Genomic DNA, 20,431 nt, shown 5'->3' with positions numbered 1-20,431 from the left:
ACGCACACCGTGGATGAATATGGACAGTAAAACTTAACTCATTGGGCCGTCTGTTCTTTCCTCCAAAAGTCAGGACAGTATCATCACTCTTAAATCACACAGGAGTATATTCTAACCTACCCGCCCCTTCTGTGCTTACTCTTAAGATCAGAGACCCAAGTTTTATGCCAAAAAAGCACACAGCGATTCTACTGGTATGCTTCCTGCTGCCAGGGTAGTCATATAGCTTTCTGCATTTCCCTAAATCAGTGGTGACATCAAAGAATCCCCAAGATTGCTTCACAGAGTATCAGTGCTACAGGACTGATGTTGTTCAGAGATGCTTATCCCCATCTCTAGAAGCTATAGAGCCAATGGCTCTAAAGATGCCATTCAGCATAGAATCCTGCTTTGGTTCTGTTTAACTCAGTGCATTCCTCAAACACATGTGAATATGAGGCACTGTAATTTTTTTTTTTTTTTTTTTTTTGTAGCTGAGGATTGAACCCAGGGCCTTGTGCTTGCTAGGTAAGTGCTCTACCACTGAGCTAAATCTCCAACCAAAATTAATGATTTTTTTCCTGGTTTTTCGAGACCAGTGTAGCTTTGTGCCTTTCCTGGATTTCGTTCTGTAGATCAGGCTGGCCTTGAACTCACAAAAATCCCGCCTGCCTCTGCCTCCTGAGTGCTGGGATTAAAGGTGTGCGCCACCAGCTGGAGAGATGAGGCACTGTAATTTTTAATTTAACATTGACACATCTCCTAAAGAACTAATGTTTCTTAAAACATATTTTCAGACAATGTTCTAAATCCACTTAGGGAAAATTGTTTCCATACAGAAACAGGACAAGAAGTGGAGGAGAAATAAGACAAGCCATGGAGCAAAGAATCCTGGGAAATGTAGTCCCTGAAAACAATGCACATTCTGCTCAGACAGATATAGAAAGAATCCAAGTATTTTACAGCATGAATTACAGTTGCTTAGTAGTAATCCAGAGAAGGTGACCAAGGAAAGAACACTGTAAGATGTAGTAGACAACATCTTCAAAATAATCTAGGAAATGTTTTATGTGTATAGCTGCTTGAAGTTTGTGTGCACATGTGTGTGAGGATACACAAACATGTGTATGGAGTCCAGAAGTTGATGCAAGGTGTCTTTCTTCACTGTTCTTCATCTTAAGTTTCTTTTTGAGACAGAAACTCACTGAAACTGGAGTTAACTGATTTAGTTATCCAGTGAGTTCCCAGGATCTACCTGCCTCCATCTCTCTAGGAATGGCATTAGAGCTCTTCAGAATGATGACAGAAGCCTTCCTGGATCATAGACAAGCAGAACAGGGTGAAGATAAGAGAAGAAGCCATCTGTGGGTGAAGAGCTGAGACATGGTGGAGGAAAGAGAATCAAAGAAAAAAAGGAAAGCTGGAAATAAAGTTCCCAAGACTTAAAGGAAGGTGAACTATTGTGGATAGTGCCCTAGTTAGGGTTACTATTACTGTGATGAAACGCCATGACCAAAGCAACTTGGGGAGGAAAGGGTTTATTTCAGCTTACACTTCCACATCATAGTATCACTGAAGGAAGTCAGGACAGGAACTCAAACAAGGCAGGAACCTGGAGACAGGAGCTGCTGCAGAGGCCATGGAAGGGTGTTGCTTACTGACCTGCTCCCCATGGCTTGCTCAGTCAGCTTTCTTATAGAATCCAAGACCACCAGCCCAGGGACAGCACCACCAGCAATGAGCTGGTCCCTCTCCCACTGATCACTAATTAATAAAACACCTTACAGTTGGATCTTATGGAGGCATTTTCTCAGTTGAGATTCCCTCCTTTCAGATAACTCTACCTTGTGTCAAGTTGACATAAAACGAGCCAGGAAGATAGAAATCATCACTGGATAAAGATAAATGAGAAAGTATGAGTTGATATTACAGTGAAATTTAAGTATATCCAAACAAGAGGAAAGATGTAATCTTACAGCTTCCAAAGAGAAAGAATAATTTGACATCAGACTTCCCAACAGCAATGTTGGGTTCAATAAGACAATAGAAAAAAATTTCAAGACATTTAGATGAAAGAATGACACCTGAAATTTTATATCCAGCCAAACAGTCTTCCAAATGCCATGAAAATGTATGTCTTTGGACATATAAGGCTGCACTGGATTTATCTCATAGAAAAGCACTTTAAAAGACTTGGTGAGAAAGTACCCAAATAAGAAACATCTTAGCAGATACTGCCAAAAGTGTATGAAGTAGATGAATAGAAGTACATGTAAGGTTTGCTTTTCTCTTTTAAAAATCTAAGAGCACTTTCACACAGTACATGAAGAAGGATGTACATAATAAAGTAAAATGAAAATAGCATTACTTGGGTGGTGAGGGGAAACTAATGGTGCAGGGCTGCTAAGTTCCTCCTATTTCCAAACACACACATACACACACACAAAAGCACAGACACAGTGGGCCTAAGAGATTATACACCTGACCCTCTAACCTCAAATGTTATAAAGAATTCATAGATAGAATCAAAGCCAGGCCTGAGGACACAACCCTATAATTTTAATATCTCAGGAGACTGAGGTAGGAGGATGGTAAATTCAAAGACTGCCTAGGCCCCAGAAGGAATGAGCCCAAGGCTAACCCAAGCAGCCGTGTTAGAATCGCTGTCAATAGCAAAGTATAGGGGCTGGAGAGATGTCTCAGCCATGAAGAGCACTGAGTGCTCTTCCAGAAGACCTTGGCTCAGTTCCCAGCACCAACATGGTGGCTCACAACCATCTGTAACTTGAGTTCCAGGAATCCAGCACCCTCTTCTGGCATCCTCAGACACCAGGCATGCACATGGTACACAGACATACATGTAAGTAAAACATCCATACACGTAAAATAGACGTAATAAATAAAAAGTATAAAAGAGGTCAGTGGATATGGATAAGCATTGAGAAAAAAATTACACACAGAAAGATTATTCATGGAGTTATGTGAGTAAATGTTAAGGAATTTCTATAATCATTGGTCACACAAATCAAATAATCACCAAATGTATAGAAAACATGTACAGCCAATTGAATGAGCATATAAGTCTGTATTAACTTATAAATCCAGACCTTTCTCAGACACATAGAATTAATTTCCAAAGGCTGATTTCATGCTACACAAAAACAAGCTGTGAGTGTTTGGACTAAAAATTACAACTTAAAGACTATCGGGGCTCAGCAAAGAGAAAACAGGGCCCGCCCTGCACTAGGTGCTATTAAAGTGAGCAACTATATGGTGGAGTATGGAGGAGAGAGGGAATAGTTCATGTCCTGTGGAAAGAGGCAGATCTTAAGAAGTATAACTAGTGAAGAGAGGTAAGGTGGGTGGCCTGCTTGCCACCCAGGCCACGGTAATGTCTGGGCCTAGGCTGCTGCCAGTGACCATGTCTGGGCCCATGGCCTTGCCTCGGCTGTGGTCTGTGTTGACTTCCGTGGCTCCTGTAACCACTGAAGGCTGAGAGGATAGGGCTGCACAGAGTTGGCTCCGCGCCTCACTGGCTGCAATACTAGAAGAGTCCCTGTCCATCAAGGCAACATTCGAGAGACCTCGGGTCCTGCAACTCACCTGGGCCATAAGACAGAGCTGACCCTGGTGACGGGGTGCAACAAGCCAGCCCAGAGGGCATGGGAGTAGGAGAACTGGCCCTGCACCCCTCGTCTGCCATACGGTGGTATGGGCGAGGGAAAGATACCACCCCCCTCCTCGCCCCTCACCACCTGCAGCAGGTGAGAGAGCTGACCTCACCAGCTGCAGCACTCAGGAAAGTGGGCTCTGCATCTCGCCTGGGCAGCAGAGTGGAGCTGACCCTGTGGACAGAGGTGTGGGTGAGCCATCCCCCAGAATGTGACCTTGAGAGATCTAGCTCTGCCCCTTATCTGCATACAGTCGTGTGGGTGAGGGAGAGGAGCCCCTCTCCCCCTTCCCAACCCTGGACCTGTGGCAAGCGGGAAAGCTGGCCCTGAGGTCACAAGAGAGCTGGCCCTGCCTCTCACTAGCTGCAGCACTTGGGAGAGAGGCCCCTGCACCTAGCCTGGGCAACACAGAAGAGCTGGTCCTTGGGGTGCTGGTGTGGGTGAGCCATTCCAGAGGGCATGAGAGCAGGCGAAGCCGCCCTGCCCTTTGCTGCTTACTACATAGGTGAACTAGCTGGGTGGTGCTGGAGAGCTTGCCCTGGTAGGTGAGATGAGGGGAAGCTGTCAGGCTGACCAACCCAGCAACCACCCAGGCCCAGAACCAGGGATATGAGTTGGCCCACACTAACATCCACCCCATCTCTGATCTGCTGGAGCATGTCCTGCAGACCCAATGCTGCAGGATCACCATGACACAGGACAACAACAGGATATCCAGGAGGAGTCCCGGCGAGGGTCCAGCATCGATAGTGCAGCAGAAACCAGAGGCCTTGAACAATACCAATGGCTCATCGCAATGAACACTTGCAAGTAAAGATGTAAGAACTAAAGGGTACACTGTGTGGCTCACTGTGTCACACTACAGCTTCCATGAAGAGATTTTTCTTTCTTTTTTTTCTGTCCTTTTAAATTTTATTTTGTTTTATCTTGGGGGTGGTGTTGCAAAGGCAGATGCAAAGGGATGGAGAGATAAGTAGGATCAAGATGAATGATAGAGAGACACAAAGCATCAATAAAAAGTTAAATTAGAAAAAGTTACAACTTAGAGAACAAAAGCGCTCATAAAATTTTCATGTATATAGAAAAAAATTAACAGTTATAAGTAACTTTGAGATCACAGAAAAAATAAAATTCAATAATTCAAAACCAAAAAGAAAAAGTTAATTACCCTGATGTGGTCATTATATGATGTATACATGAGCTGAAGATTCACACTGTATCATATAATTTTATATGATCATCTCGTGTATATCAGAAATATGAAATTAGATAGCAACAATTGATTAATGGAAAATAACAACCACATTGGAAACTTATAGAACATATCAAGAGCCATGATCTGAGGAAAATATGTAGCTCTCATTTCCTTTATTAGAAGATAAATGCAGTGTTAAGACTCTAGAATGAGAATAATAATAACTCCCCAAAAGAAGCATAATAGAAAGGAGAAAAAAAAGCAAAACATCTATTTACAAAACAAATCACCTGCACCCAGTCCATAACGTGAGGAGGAGGGGTAAAGCATTAATCCGTGTGGCAATCTATGGGGTGAGTACAATTACTAGTTCCCATTTTACAGAGACAGCCACTGAAACACATAGTTCCGGTAATTTAGGGAGGAGGACATAGCCAGTCATTTGCAGGGCAAGGCGATGCCCCAAGGTTTGGCCTGTTTGTTCCGTTAAAATAGAGAGGGTTTGAGATAGATGTAAATAATTTAAGAGGAATTAACACGTAAGCCTCTGGATTAAATTATAAAAGTGACACAATTACTAATACAGCATACTAAAATATGAACATTATTAATTTCTTCATGCTAATAACTTTTTGGAAGTTATAGAAAATAGAAGTATGTTAAGATTAATATAAAAAGCATTTAAGAAGAAATAAAACATGAAAATTTCTATAGCTTTTAAAGACATTAAAAGCAGTAATTAAAATTTTCCCACAAGGAAGTTCTTGGCAGTTTTACAGTCAATTTTTACTGCATTTTCAAGTATGTTTCCTGTGAAAATTATAAGAAAAGGAAGTAGACTCTAACTCATGTTATGAATCTAGTACAAATTTGATCCCAAGGGAAACATACATAATACAAGAAAGGGATCTCAGAGTCCCATTCACACAAGGATGCAAAAGAGCTAAACTGAAATCTCTGAAACATAATTCAAAATACCTACATTTAGAAACATATAAATCGGATTAAGTAAATTAACGGAGAAAAAGCATATCACCACATAGGCACAAAAGGCTTTCTGTTGTATTTCATAACGGGAATAACAATATCAGGAATATAAAAAAAAGTTTGTTATTCTAAAAGTATTTACAATGTACATTTAATAATCATAGTCATAAACGGGTAAATAGCAAAGAAAATAATAAGTATGATAGGATGATACTATTATCTATTGTATTCCATATTATAGTAGATATTCTAGAACATATGGTTATGAAAAGAAAAGACAAACAGCTATGAATCATAAATGAGAAAACACAGGTCATGACTTTTGATTACATGTTTATCTATTTATAAAATAGGAAAATTTTTAGAAATGTAGTAACCCTAAGAGAGGAACTTAGGAAGATGGATTAATCATATATAAAATGTAATATATGCCAATTGCATATTTATGCACCAAACAGTTAGAAACATACCTTTTAAAAACAGCATAAAATGTAAATAAATATTAAAATATCAAAACCCACATGGAGAAACATGATAAAAATGACTTGAAGTCCACAAAGGTATTTCCTTACAATGAATAGTAAGCTGTGATCAAAGAGCGAAAGGCGATCTTGTGGCAGAGACACAGTTCTCTTTAAATCAGTCTCTCCAGGCAGGCAACTGTTGCTTTTCAAATCACATTTACAAGACACTCAGAAGAAGAAAGAAGCCGCAGAAGCTCAGGCATGTCAGAGACACTGGGAATAGAGACCCAGCTCGGTCTGATTTTTATTATTTATTATGAAATCATAGGAGCTGAAATAATTCAGCATTGTAGGGTGACAGACCAAGGACGATTACAATAGACTAGAGAACTCAGAAGTACACACACGTGCACGTGCACACACAGGCACAGGCACATGCGTATGGAAATTTGTCTGTGTGAAAATAGGGATATGATAAATCGTTAGGGAAAGGACTCTCAATAAATGAAACTGGGACACAGTACCTGTAACTTTTAAATGTAGCATTGTGTGAGTGAACATGTTCATGGGTGTGGATGCATGTGTGTGAGGTTATGCACAAACATGAAGCTCTGTATACACACACACACACACACACACACATGAACAGATACACAAAAATACATAAAAGGTGAAATATAAATATGAACTCATGTTATGCACAAGAATTGTCTCCAGTTTCACATCTTACATTTAAAGGAGAAATTTTAAACGATGTTAGAAAAGAATCCTAATCATAGCCACAGCAGAGTAATCATCACACTAACCTAGTTCTTCTACCATAAGTAACTAAAATGCTGAACTAAATGTGTAAACAATCACCAGCTGAAAAAGAGAGTGTAGGATTATTACCTTTAGAAGATGAACAGATGGGAACCACCTACAGCCTTAGCAGAACTCCAAAGTGTAGCAAATTCATTCTTATATAACACACAGAGGACACATACACACACATAATACAGAATCACATAATACAGAATCAGCTAAAATGAAGGAAGTATAGAAATCACCAGGAGTGGGTGGAGCAAATACCAAAGAAGTAAAGATAAAAAAAATAATTATCACAAGATTTACAAATCCAAGAGAAAAGGAAAATGAAAAAAAAAAGGATGGAGGAAAATTATCAAAAAACAATTTTAAATTTGATGAAAATAAAGTCCTTTTAAAAGATGTAGAGAAATCCTGGAGCTAGCTCAATTGCTAAGTGTCTGACCCATAAACTCAAGGACATGATTCTAATCTCAGCACCCATGGAAAGTCAGGCATGGTGGCACACATCTGCGATCCAAGCTCCGAGAAAGTATAAAAAAGCCCTATTCCTAGACTTGCTGGACAGCCAGTCTAGACTACTTGCTGAGTCCTGGGTCAATGAGGAACACTATCAAAGAAACATGGTGGCTGGATCTTGGGGACCAACATCTAAAGTTGATCTCTTGTCTCAACACACATGTGTACATACATGCAAGTGAACACACATGCAAGGTGCATAGAGAGTTACTTTAAGGTTAAACAAATGCCCAACAAAAACAGCAACAGCTGGTAGAAAACTGTATCTATGGAAACATGAAGCTAACAAATCAATAAAAAGTTAGGAAGAAATAACTGACATCCTTTTCCATTTTTAAAAGTTTGAGAATATTAAGAAAATTAAAATAATACTCTCTTGGTCTGAAACCTAAGTATAAATAAAATTTACAGCAATGTAACACAGAACAGTATGGTGGAAACTGAAAATATATGGGTGTAAGATTATTTATTACACATTATCTGGTATGATATTATTTACAGTTGCAGTAGTTCTCAGTCTTCTGAATGTGTGACCTTCATGCTGTGGTGACCCCCAAAGCATCAAATTGTTTCGTTGCTCCTTCATAACTGTAATTTTGCTACTGCTATGAATCATAATGTAAATATCTGATATGCAACCCCAAAGGGGTTGTGACCCACATGTAGAGAACCACCAATTTAAAGGTCAGAGGTAATAAATTTAAAATGCCTAAGTGCTAGAACAGGCACAAAAGGAAATTTTAATATCAAAGATACTGAAATATATGTAATAAAGTATTCATGAAGAGCTATGTAATAGTGTAAAAAAAGGAAATACCTAAATAAAAATTCTAGATGGGCAATGTCATATACCAAAGTGACAAACTTAAAACCATATACTAAAATTGAATGTAAATAAGCACTAAAGATAAAGATTGCTGGAAAGGGCTTTTAAACAAAATATGCTGTCTATAAAATGTTCTTCAGAGTTGAGGAACTTTCACACAATTAGAAACAGCACTTGTAAATGACATGGCTGCATCACTCCTGAGTGTAGACTTGAGGGAGTCCACATCAACATACAACAGATACTTGAATATCCATCATTATTAGGGCACTATTCACACTAGCCTAGATGCTTACACCCAGATGAATGGATAAAGGAAATGTGGTGTATACACACAGTAGAGTTTTACTCAACCAGAAAGAAGAATTACACCATTTGTAGGAAAATGGATAGAATCATCACATTAAATGAAATGAGCCAGACTCTGGAAGGCAAATATCACGTGTTTGCTCAAACTTGGAATCTGACATGAAAGAGGAAGGGGGACTAGGTGGGAAGAGGAAGAGGCCTGAAGGGAGTGGTGACCAGCTTAATAAGAAGGGTAGTGGAGGGAAGAAAGACTTGCCCATGTTTTCTCTTATGTGTGAATCTAGATTCTTAAAAATATAGAACATGAGATTGAAGGGGGTGATGTGACAAGTTGGAATCAGCCTAAGGTGAGAGAGTAATGGGCAAGGAAAACAAGCATTGTGTTTTCTTTCATATGGAGAATCGGGATATAAAATCCAAAGGAGGGCTCATTGGGAGGAAGGACATCAGCAGGAGGGAGAAGTGGAAACAGGAAAGATAACAGGTTTGGAAACTCTGAGAAAAATTAAATTGTGCATGGGGGGGGAATGGTGTGTGTGTGTGTGTGTGTGTGTGTGTGTGTGTGTGTGTGTGTATGAGATGAAATCCATTGTGTTGTATTATAACAGAGAAAATACTGAAAATCTACAAAAAGTAAGCCTATCAAAAATAAAACAACGAGCTTCTAAAGGCCAGCCACTGAAGATGATGTAATGATCCCATTAGATGAATAATCAACTATACTTCACAACAAAGAAGGGGGCTTTTCTTTTCTTATATAACAATACTAATTCATTAAGAAGTCACAATAAACTGTGTCTAATAAAAGAATGTTAAAATATACTAAACAAAAAACTGACACAGTTTAAGATGTTTTGTCAGCAATCAGCATTTTTAAACACTGTCAAAAGATTAGTAAGTACATAGAAATATTACAGTAGTCATATCCTTACCTAGCAGGCACTTATGGAGCATTAACTATGTCTATCACCTAGTTACACATACACACTACTCACTTAAACTAACTACTGCTTCCACCAAAAAAATTCCAATGATTTTAGAGGACAAAAAATCACACTGAAGGGGCTGGAGAGATGGCTCAGAGGTTAAGAGCACTGGTTGCTCTTCCAAAGGTGCTGAGTTCAACTCCCAGCAACCATATTGTGGCTCACAACCATCTATAATGAGATCTGGTGCCCTCTTCTGACATGTAGTCATACACACAAGCAGAATATTGTATACATAATAAATAGATCTTTAAAAAAAATCACACTGAGAATATTCTGTGACCTGTAAAATTAATCAACAATCAATGATGAAAATATTTTCAAATAAACCTAAATAATAAAATTTAAATACCAAGTTATAAAAATTCATCATGTCAAAATTGTAATAAAAATTGGGAAATATTTCTACTAAATAAAATAAGTAAAATTTAATGAAGTATTTAATAGGAGTAATCAATGAAATTGACTACATAAAGAGAAAAAGTGTAAATTAGCTTTTGAAAATATCAGTAAAACTTGAGAAAACTACATTTAGGATGATTTCTAGGAAAAAAAGAAAGCATTAAACATCTTGTTAATGACTAAAAAAAAGCCATCACTACAGACTCAACAGATTTGAAAATAACAATTAAATAGCTGTTATAAAACTAATATGCTACAAAATCTGGAACAATAAATTTCAGAAAAGTATTTTCAGATTCAAATCACCAAAACTGATACTACAGAAAATTAAAATTCTAAATTGAATTTATAACCTGAAATTTCCAACAAAGAAAATGCAGGTCTGGAAGGCTTTATGTTGTTGCTTAAATATCAATTCACCAGCAAAGAATAATAATACTGATCCCAATAACCATAACTGACCCCAATAACCATAACTATCTAACAAAACCCGAGTACCAAGCATAAGCAATCTCCTTTTGAGTTGTTGGTCTAAAAACATAGGCTATTGCCACTGGCCTTCAAGAATTTGAAGGTAAGATACTGTCATTGGAGACACCACACAGGACTTGGAGGAAATGTAGTTGGATCTGACCTGGATGCCCCCTTACTGAAAACTAGCTCTCATAGTACAGAAAATCTATACTAGCTAAGGGAAGAAAAAATCAATAGCCCTACCCAGCTGTGATGCCTACAACCATAACAATAGCCATTGTGGCATGATGGGCCCACAAGTCACAAGACACATTACACACAAACTATTGAAAATCAGATGCAGAGAAATTCTTCAGCTACAGAAAAACATACTCCTATAAAATAGCAATGATGAACTAATGGATGACTTCAGAAACAATCTCCTAGAGGAGAACCTAATGCTACTATTCTACTAAAAGGATACAGTACAAATTTCCCCTGAGTTCTTATCTTTATACCCATAGATTAGTGCACCTCTCAACTTTCATCAGACAAGCTTGTTTTTGCAGTAAATAATGATTAATAGAGAGACTCACAACTGGCCAATATGCAGAGAACAAAAGACTGTGGCACGCTCAGTTCTGAATGTTACATCCATTTCATACCTTCCTAAGCCTCAGAGCTTATCACAGAAGAGGGTACAGAAGGACTGTAAGAGGTAGAGCTAGTGAATATCTGTAAGGACACAGTCATTTGGGGGAATGATAGGGCCCCTGCACACATGAACTCACAGTGTCCATGATTGCATGCACAAGACTTGTGTAAGATCAAGCCAACCAAAATCCAGGCACGGATGGGAAAGGGGCTCATGTAGTCTCACCTCTGGTTGTGGAGCTATGGATGGTTGATGACTGCTGGGAGACAGTCAGTTTCCCTTAGGGATAGAGTGCCTGAAAGGCTGCTTAGGCTCTAGTAGATGTTTCTATACCCATGCAGATATAGGCAAGCACTAAGTGGACTCGGTAGGTTTAAAAGAAAGAGCACAGGAAGTTAGGAGGAGAAAGTGGTAAGGGAATAAGGGAGGAATTGAAATGGGAGGAATAGGAGGTGAATTTGATCAAAACACGGACACATACACTATACACACACACACACACACACACACACACATATATATATATATATATATATATATATATATATATATATAAAATTCTCAAACAATATTTTTAAATAACCTAGACAATAGAGGATTTAAATTGTATTGCTTAAGCTAGAAAAGGAAGAGAACTAGAAATATGAAACAATATCTGTAAAATATTCTTTAAAATGGCACACAGGGTGTCCTCCAACAGTGGTGCCTGTGATCGCAGCTGTAATGAAGCAGCTGTAGAGGCCTTCTCACAGACAGCAAACATGGAAGCTAAATGATTCCCTTACCTGCCTAAATGTCTTTGAAATGCACAGGACTGGAGTTCCAGTTTCCCGTGCGACAAGAGTTTGTCGCTGGCAGTAGTCTAGTTTATTGAAAATACAATTCTACATTCAAACAGAATGTAGAAAATTATTGCCCGAGTGTTCCAAAGAGTGAAGAGTCCAAGCAAATTATGGAGGTGAAAACAAATTATGAAAGTGAAAACTAAGGAAGCAAACTGTTCAAATACAGATGTTTTCTTTCTCCTTCTATTTCCCTCTCCCTCTCTCCCTCACTCCTTCCTTCCCCCACTCCTTCTCTCCCTTCTCCATCTCTCTGTGGTGGAGTTGGTGTGGTGGTGGTGTTGGTGTGGTGGTGTTGGTGTGGTGGTGTTGGTGTGGTGGTGTTGGTGTGGTGGAGTTGGTGTGGTGGAGTTGGTGTGGTGGTGTTGGTGTGGTGGTGTTGGTGTGGTGGTGTTGGTGTGGTGGTGTTGGTGTGGTGGTGTTGGTGTGGTGGTGTTGGTGTGGTGGAGTTGGTGTGGTGGAGTTGGTGTGGTGGTGGTGGTGTGGTGGAGTTGGTGTGGTGGTGTTGGTGTGGTAGTGTTGGTGTGGTGGAGTTGGTGTGGTGGTGTTGGTGTGATGGTGTATGTTTCTTTCCCTCTGTTCTATGTTCCCCTTGAGTGGTGTCCTATGGATGTCATGGTGGTGGCAGGCATAGCATGTATACATAAAGCTACCATAGAAATACTTGTCTATTGCTTTGTATTATTCTTTGCACCTAAATAGATGGCATTGGAAATCATTCAAACCAAAGAGAAACAAGGGTTAACAATGGCTGAGAGATGGTCAGGATTTCCAGACTTAGAGCACAATGTTAAAGTTCTAATGTGTGTCCCACAACAACTCCATAGAAGAGAAAGCTTTTCAGGCACAAAACATTTAAAGCAATGTTTATAGAAACTCCCTCAAGATTGATAAAAGATATACATGTATAGATTCCAACACTAAATGAATTCCAAAACACATAAACACAAGGAAATCTGTGTCTAGACACATCTTAACCAAATTGATGAAAACCAAAAGGAACTTTACTGTAGGCATCTCTAGACGAACATATCATATGCAGAAAAATCAGGATTAAAATGACCACACACTTCTCAGGAGAGCACATGGAGGACAGGAAAGTCAGAAGAGTGTCTTTGAAACACAGAACACTGACCAAAGGAATGGTAGCCAGAATTTTATATTTGTGAAAAAATCCCTCAATAAAGAATAAAATTAAGACATTTTCTGAGGGCAGAAAAGAAAGTGTTTTTCCCACCAATGTTGCAGTATTAAAACTGTATAGTAAACTCCATCTAGAGGAAAGTGATATCAAAGGGGAATCCAGATACACAGGAATAAAAGAAGAAAGTAAACAGTGAATATTTAACATCCGAGTTGTCTTATGCCTTTTAAATGTGTGTAACTGATGAAAACTTAAAAATACACTGTCTAGTGGAATTTTCAATGGGTGAAGAGAAAACTAACATACTGTAATAATAAAATCAATGTAAGGATAAGGAAGAAGAGTCATGGCTTTCTGTATTTGATATGAAGAGGTACAACATAGGCTCTAGATAATCCCATAAGTACTGATACAAAAAAAGTACATCCAAAAAGCTAATAATAAAATAAAAACGTTCAGATAGCTCAAAACAAGACAAGAAACATGGAGGATCACACTGAAGGTAGAATAAAAAAATCAATAATATTCTAGGCAAAATCTAGCCCTATGAATGACATCATAAAATGATGAGATTCAGAACATTCCAATTAAAGACAGATGCTTACAGTGCAAATGGCAATGCTTGGCCATATGCTGCCTAGGTAAGCCACAGTTAAAACATAAAATATTGGACAGGTTAAAAATAAATGAACACTAAAAATAAATAAAAATAAAATTTAAAAATGATTAAATAAATGGATAGGTGGATCATTTATCAAATTTTGTGGGATATAACCAAATAGGACATAGAGGGAAATGTGTGTATTGAATTAAATGACTATATTAAAAAAAGAATAAACACACAAAATCAGTCAAATTTTCCACATTAAGTACCTAGAAGGAAAAAAAAGAAATAAAATTTAAATAGTGGGTCAAAATAATGAAGAACAAAAATTCATTAAGGTTTAAAATAGAAAAACAATAGAGAAAGTCAATGAAGTTAAAAAGCTGGTTCTTTAAAAATATCAATAAAATTGATAAATCTATTGCTGAATTGGTCAAAAAAATACATAGAAAAGACAAATACTTTAAACATCTGTAATGAAATAAGCAAATTACCATGGAGACTTTCAAATGAAGTTCCTTGAAAGACACAAACTACCAATGTCTGCTTGAGAAGAAATACAAAATCCAAATATCCTGCTAATCTGGATTAAATTTACCCACTGTGTAGTTTTAAAAAACCTTTCAAAAAAGGATGACATTGGCCCAGATGACTTCATCTGGGTCAGGAAGAAACTATACAAATTATACGTGCTCTTTCAGATACAGAGAGAGAAAGTGCAGGTTTACTCACTCATTTTATGAGGTCAATATACCCTAATAATCAAACAAAAAAGACATTACAAGAAAACTGGAATCGTTTTAAGACAAGGGACAGCTGTGTCAAGACACATTTCCAAGTTGGAGAGATGACTGAGCTGTTGAGAGCACTTAAAACCCTTGCAGAGGACCTGAGTTCAGTTTCCAGCATCTACATCAGGTAGCCAACAACTACCTATAACTCCAGCTCTGGGGAATGCAATACCCTCTTCTGGACTCCAGAGCAGCACTCCATGGTATGCATATACATATGCAGGCACTTATACATACTCATAAAATAAAAACAAAGAAGATAAATAAAAATATTCTAAAGAAGAATACAGAGAAAATTAACAGCTTCTCCTCAACAATCAATCAAAATAATTCCCCTTTGAAAGTAGACATAACAGCCAGCTGAACACATGATCAAAAAAGGCATACAGACGTCAAATTTGAATGATTAAAATTAATGATACTAATAAACAACTGAAAATGCAAAATCCTAGAAAGAATGTGAAGCATAAAACACATTAATTCATTGCTGGTACACATGCAAAACTGTGCAGCCTCTTAGATAAAGAGTTTGGCAGCTCCTTATGAAAATAAATCCACACTTACCACATGTCCCATCAATCCCACATCAAAGAGTTTATTTCATTGAATTGAAATTTATTTTCATATAAAAGTATTTACACAAATGTTGATAACACTTTTATTCCAAAATTCCAAAATCTAGAAATTACCAAAATGTCCTTCAACAGCTGAATAAATAAATGGACTGGTACACTCATGGAATGGAATACTATTCTACAATAAAAGAAGTAGACATTAAATTACAAAACAACATTGGTGAATATTAAATAGATTTTTCTAAATAAAGGAAGACAAATTCCAGAGGATACAAACTGTATAACTCATTTATATGAAGTTCTGGAAACATCAAAACTGTAGGGACAAGACACTGAACTACTAGAGAGTTGAGAGATTAGAGGGTCAACTGTAGAAAGAATACATTTGGCCATTTTTAAAGTGTTGAAATTTTTCTATTGGTTGATATGCAACATTGTGCATTCATCAAACACATAGAACTGCATACCACAGGCTGTAAGCTTTACTTTATAATTTAACAAAAATTAAAGTCAGAATGTCAGCAGATCCCAGGATGGAAAATGGACTGAGAAAACACAAATGTAATTCCATTACAAATGCAAGGCACAACCTCACTGAAGACAGTGAGGGAAAAGGGAGTTGACCTAAGTAGCTTTGGGAAATGGTGTTTTGCTTGGATTCTGTGAGGCTAAATACCAAAAGAACTATAGTTAAACACTGTTCTTTAGTTGGCCAATTTGTCTCTCACAAGCCTATTAGGAATCTGACACTACATATATTCAAGGGTTTTCCAAGTAATACTTCGCAGACAAGGAGAACCAGATTCAACTGTTAGAGAATGAAATAACAAATAAGCAAGGAGAGAAGGCTAGAATGAGCCCTACGTGATTGACTTAAAAAACACAATTATTTATGCATGCATATATGTGTGTATTTGCATCTATTTGTGCACATTCACACAAGCACACACAGAGGATTAAGACAGATAAAAATGGACAGGCAGATAATTAGATAATGGCTATTAGAGAGAGTTAGACAGACAGATGACAGATGACAGATAAAAGTAGATACAGAAATATACACCTCTGAATTTACCTGGAATAACATGCACATTTGTAATTCCTTACTCTGTCCATTAAAAGATCTTGGAGGCATTGATATCTCATCAACAACAGACATTATCCACCACTGAGATCTTAGTTTCCAAATACAAGTCCTCAAATAAATAAATAAATAAATAAACCTGAATTCTGTGAGAAATGTCGAAGTCTACGTCAGAGGCAAGGAAAATCCAAGATATACTCAGAGTCTTTAAGCATAAGAAAACCAAAAAGTTTTCAAAGGGGATAGAAGGTTAGAAAAGCACATGGAAAAAGGAAAAAAGTCCTCTTTATACAAGAATATTAAGTAATGTGAGAGGAATCAAAGAAAATATAAAAGAACATTGAAGCATAGCCATGGTAAATGCTTCAGGCAGAACACACAGACAAATCAGTGGGAAAAAATTTCAGGGCAAACAGAATTTTTGTATAGTTGCAAAGTATATTCTCCTAGGCCCCTAGACTGTTACTAATTAGTGCAATGATTGCACCATATAGCTACAATCTTTTTATACTACTAACACATGAGGATAAATATTAACTCCCTTCAGGCATGGTCTAGACATAGATTTGATTCTAATGAATAATGCATATAAAAGAAAACAGTGTTTTTTGTTTTTTGTTTTTTGTTTTTTACACTGGAGAAGCCTTAGACACCACCTTAGACAAGTGATCAAGGTTAGCATCACCACTGACACATGGGTATCAGATGTCCAGCCATGGATAAGATACACTGAGAAGAGAACTTCACCTCCCTGAAGCTCTTCCCATAAGCATACAGCTCTCATCTAATCAAACAAAAAAATTCTCAGATTCAAAACGCAGGGGCTGGAAATATTGTTTCAGCTTTTCTGCAAACACCTGATTACTCTTCTTTAAAGAAATCAAGGGTATAAAACAAGGAAAAACTGATAAAGGTCTTGGATGGTGGAGACCTGGGAATCACAGTAACTAGATACTATGTGGCTTCCTAGAAAAGATCCAGAAACAGAAAAGGAACATTACTATGCATAGAGACAAAATCAGAATAAAGTCCATAGTTAGTAGCATTGTTCCAAAGGTAATTTCTTGGTTTTGACATGTCTGTCATGTAAAATGCTAACATTTGAGGAAGTTGAGGGAACTGTATACAGTAATGTTCTGTGCTCTTTGCAACTCTTCTGAGAAATATGAAATTATTTTTAAACACACTATAAAAACCACAGTGACATAACTCTATATAGCAATTAAATGGTTAGAAATTTTAAGCTTGTCTATGCCAAGTGTAGGCAAGGATGCATAAAAACTGAAATTCTATTAAACTGCTTGGGGAAACTGAAAATACAACAGTCAGAATGGAAAATAGATCAGAATTTTCTTTACAACTAAACATCAACCTGCCATATGACCCAGCCATTCTCCCTCTTTGATACTTACCAAGATAAGTAAAATCTATGTCCACGCAAAGTCTTTTTACACAAATATGTGTAGCAGTTTTATTGAATGTAGTAAAAATCTAAACACAACACAAATATCCATTAACAGATAAATAGATAACTAAATTGTGGTTTTTCTCTGTAAGGAACAGAAGGCAACAATGTACAACAAAAGAGAATGGCATAAATGACCGCAAAATGCTCAATCTGGGTAAATGAACAAAAGAGAAGACATAATTCTATAAAATTCTAAAATAAAATCAAATTAACTTAAAAGTGTAGAAAGCAAATGGGTAGTTGATTGAGAATGAATGTGTGAGGTAGACAGATGGGCAGGTAGATTTTGGGAGGATGCTAAGATATTAAATATTGATTGTAATGAGACATTCTCTTGCTACATGTATGTATGAATATATATGTGTACTCACACATGTGTGCATGTATGTGTGTGAGATTTTTGTCCCAGTTATGACTCTATACAGTTGCCAAATGTCATTGAAATATACCATGGAAAATGGTGAAATATTCTCCAAATAAGTTTATAAATTACATGTTATCCTGTTCAAGAAAATTACAGAAAATGTGAATAATATACAAGATAACTGGAATATGATTAAAAATTATAAGAATGAAGTTAACAGAAATAGAAAATAAATGGCATGTGTTTACTTAAAACAAAGAAAAAGAGGAAAACATCAACCTGGGGTCATGAACAGATGTTGTAGCTGCAACCAGAGCTTCTGAGAGAGGAGAAAGACTGCACTAAAAGCAATGCATTGAGGCTGAAAAGTGTGCAAAACTTATAATTAATTTAAATATAAAGAATTGAATAATTCCATTAATCCTATTGCTGGGAAATGAAGCAAAACTATACCTAGATATTGCACCATTACTGAAAATGTAATAGCATCCAGACAGGGAGACATAACTTACTTTCAAATGAGAAGCAATCAGTGGAAAGCACCAGAGATAGTAGGATCACAGAAAATACAATGACACCTTTAAAAATGCGGGAAGGAAAACATCAACTAAGAATTTTATACCCAGTGAAAACAGCCTTCACCAATGAGTGTGGAATACAGATACATTCAGAAAGGCCACAACAAAGAGAAGCTGTTGCATTGAAGAGTAGACCTGAATTGGAAGAAACCCTGAAGGCAGTTCTCCAGTACATAGTGATACCAGATGAAAACAGGAAGAAAGGAAAAAGAAGACTGTATTTTCAGGTATAATTTCTGTAGCTCATATTTGGATGATGTAGAGGAAGGAGTAAGAATGATTGAAGAGTGAATATCTAGAACAGCAGAATTAAATAGTAACTGAATAATGATAGTTAAATATAATAACAATATCTTATGGAGTTTAAAATAAATGTACAATTTAACCATAAGTCTAAAGAGGTGGGGTTTAAAAGAGGTTAATGTTGGAAACATTAGTCATGAGGGGGGAAATGGCATTTAATTATAATGAATCAAAATGTATATTTTAATCTGAGTTATTCACAATCCTGTGAATAATTAAAAAGTCTGTGAAAGTCTGTATGAATAAGATAAAAGATGTGGGAAAAGAACTAATTTTAAAATATGAATCATCAGAAAACAGCAAGAAAATATTCAACAACAACAAAAACCTGGTGAATCAGAAGTTAAAGAGTAAGGAACAACTGGACACAAAATAAAACAGAGAATGTTGACTGAATACTAAAGATACTAAGCGGTACCTGTGGGTTGGGACCTCTTTGGGGGTCACATATATAGATATCCTACATATCATATATTTATATTATGATTCATAGCAGTAGAAAAATTACAGTTATGTGGTAGCAATTAAATAATTTTATGGTTGGGGATCACCACAACATGAAGAACTATAATAAAGAGTCACAGCATTAGGAAGGTTGAGAACCACTGATCTAGAGGAAACTATAAAGGATATATGTTAAACTCTAAAAAGAGATAATGACTTTATTAATTGGATTTCAATAGCTCAATAAATGACAGCAAAATCAGCAAATGTTTCTTTTCAAAGCTCTGTATGAAAAAATAATCAACCAACAGAGTGAAAAGAATTGGAGACCACCTTTGGTGGCTTTTCATCCCACAAGGATCATGTGGTGCCTAGACATAACAGATAGATATATAACTTAACTCCTGAATCTAAGGCTCTAGGAACATCATGGAATCAGGGGCAGAAAGAGTGTAAGAGCCAAAGGACCAAGAAATATGCTGTGAGAGTCTGTCTCCTAGAAGTGACAGGAAAGCCACACACATGATATCTCAATGATATGGCTCCCTAAATAAGTCCCAAACAATAATACCACCAGAAGACATGCATATATGGAAGGGGAAATCCCATTGTGCCCCACCCCTAGACAAAGAACTGCAGCCAATGAACTGCAGGAGAATTAGTCTTTCTCAAAGATAATGCTACTAATTGTTTCTCTATAGCCAATTGGTCAACCTTACAATTATATACACACAAGCAACACTAAAGGACTCGGCAGCCTGTAGTTATGTATTAATGCATAAATATATGTAACAACGCTAATCAAAACAGAGGCTATCAATTTGAGAGAGAGAAAGTAGGGCATGAGTTGGAAGGCAGGAACAGGGGAGGGATTGGAAGGAGGACAGGGAAAGGGGAAACTATATAAAAACACCACAAGAGCACTTGTTCAGCTATGTTCATATCAGCATTGTTTGTAATAGCCAGAACATGGAAACAACC

General features: G+C 37.1%; 1 protein-coding gene across 2 annotated transcripts in view; it reads right to left on the bottom strand.

The window, feature by feature from the left end:
- The window catches only part of Grid1 (glutamate ionotropic receptor delta type subunit 1), a 731,151-nt gene that overhangs the window by 196,152 nt on the left and 514,568 nt on the right, over positions 1 to 20,431 (bottom strand). The gene's annotated exons all lie outside the window — the stretch shown is intronic.

The sequence above is a fragment of the Peromyscus eremicus genome, chromosome 9 (assembly GCF_949786415.1).
Source record: "Peromyscus eremicus chromosome 9, PerEre_H2_v1, whole genome shotgun sequence".
Lineage (NCBI taxonomy): Eukaryota > Metazoa > Chordata > Mammalia > Rodentia > Cricetidae > Peromyscus > Peromyscus eremicus.
This window is presented reverse-complemented; position numbering and strand designations above follow the sequence as displayed.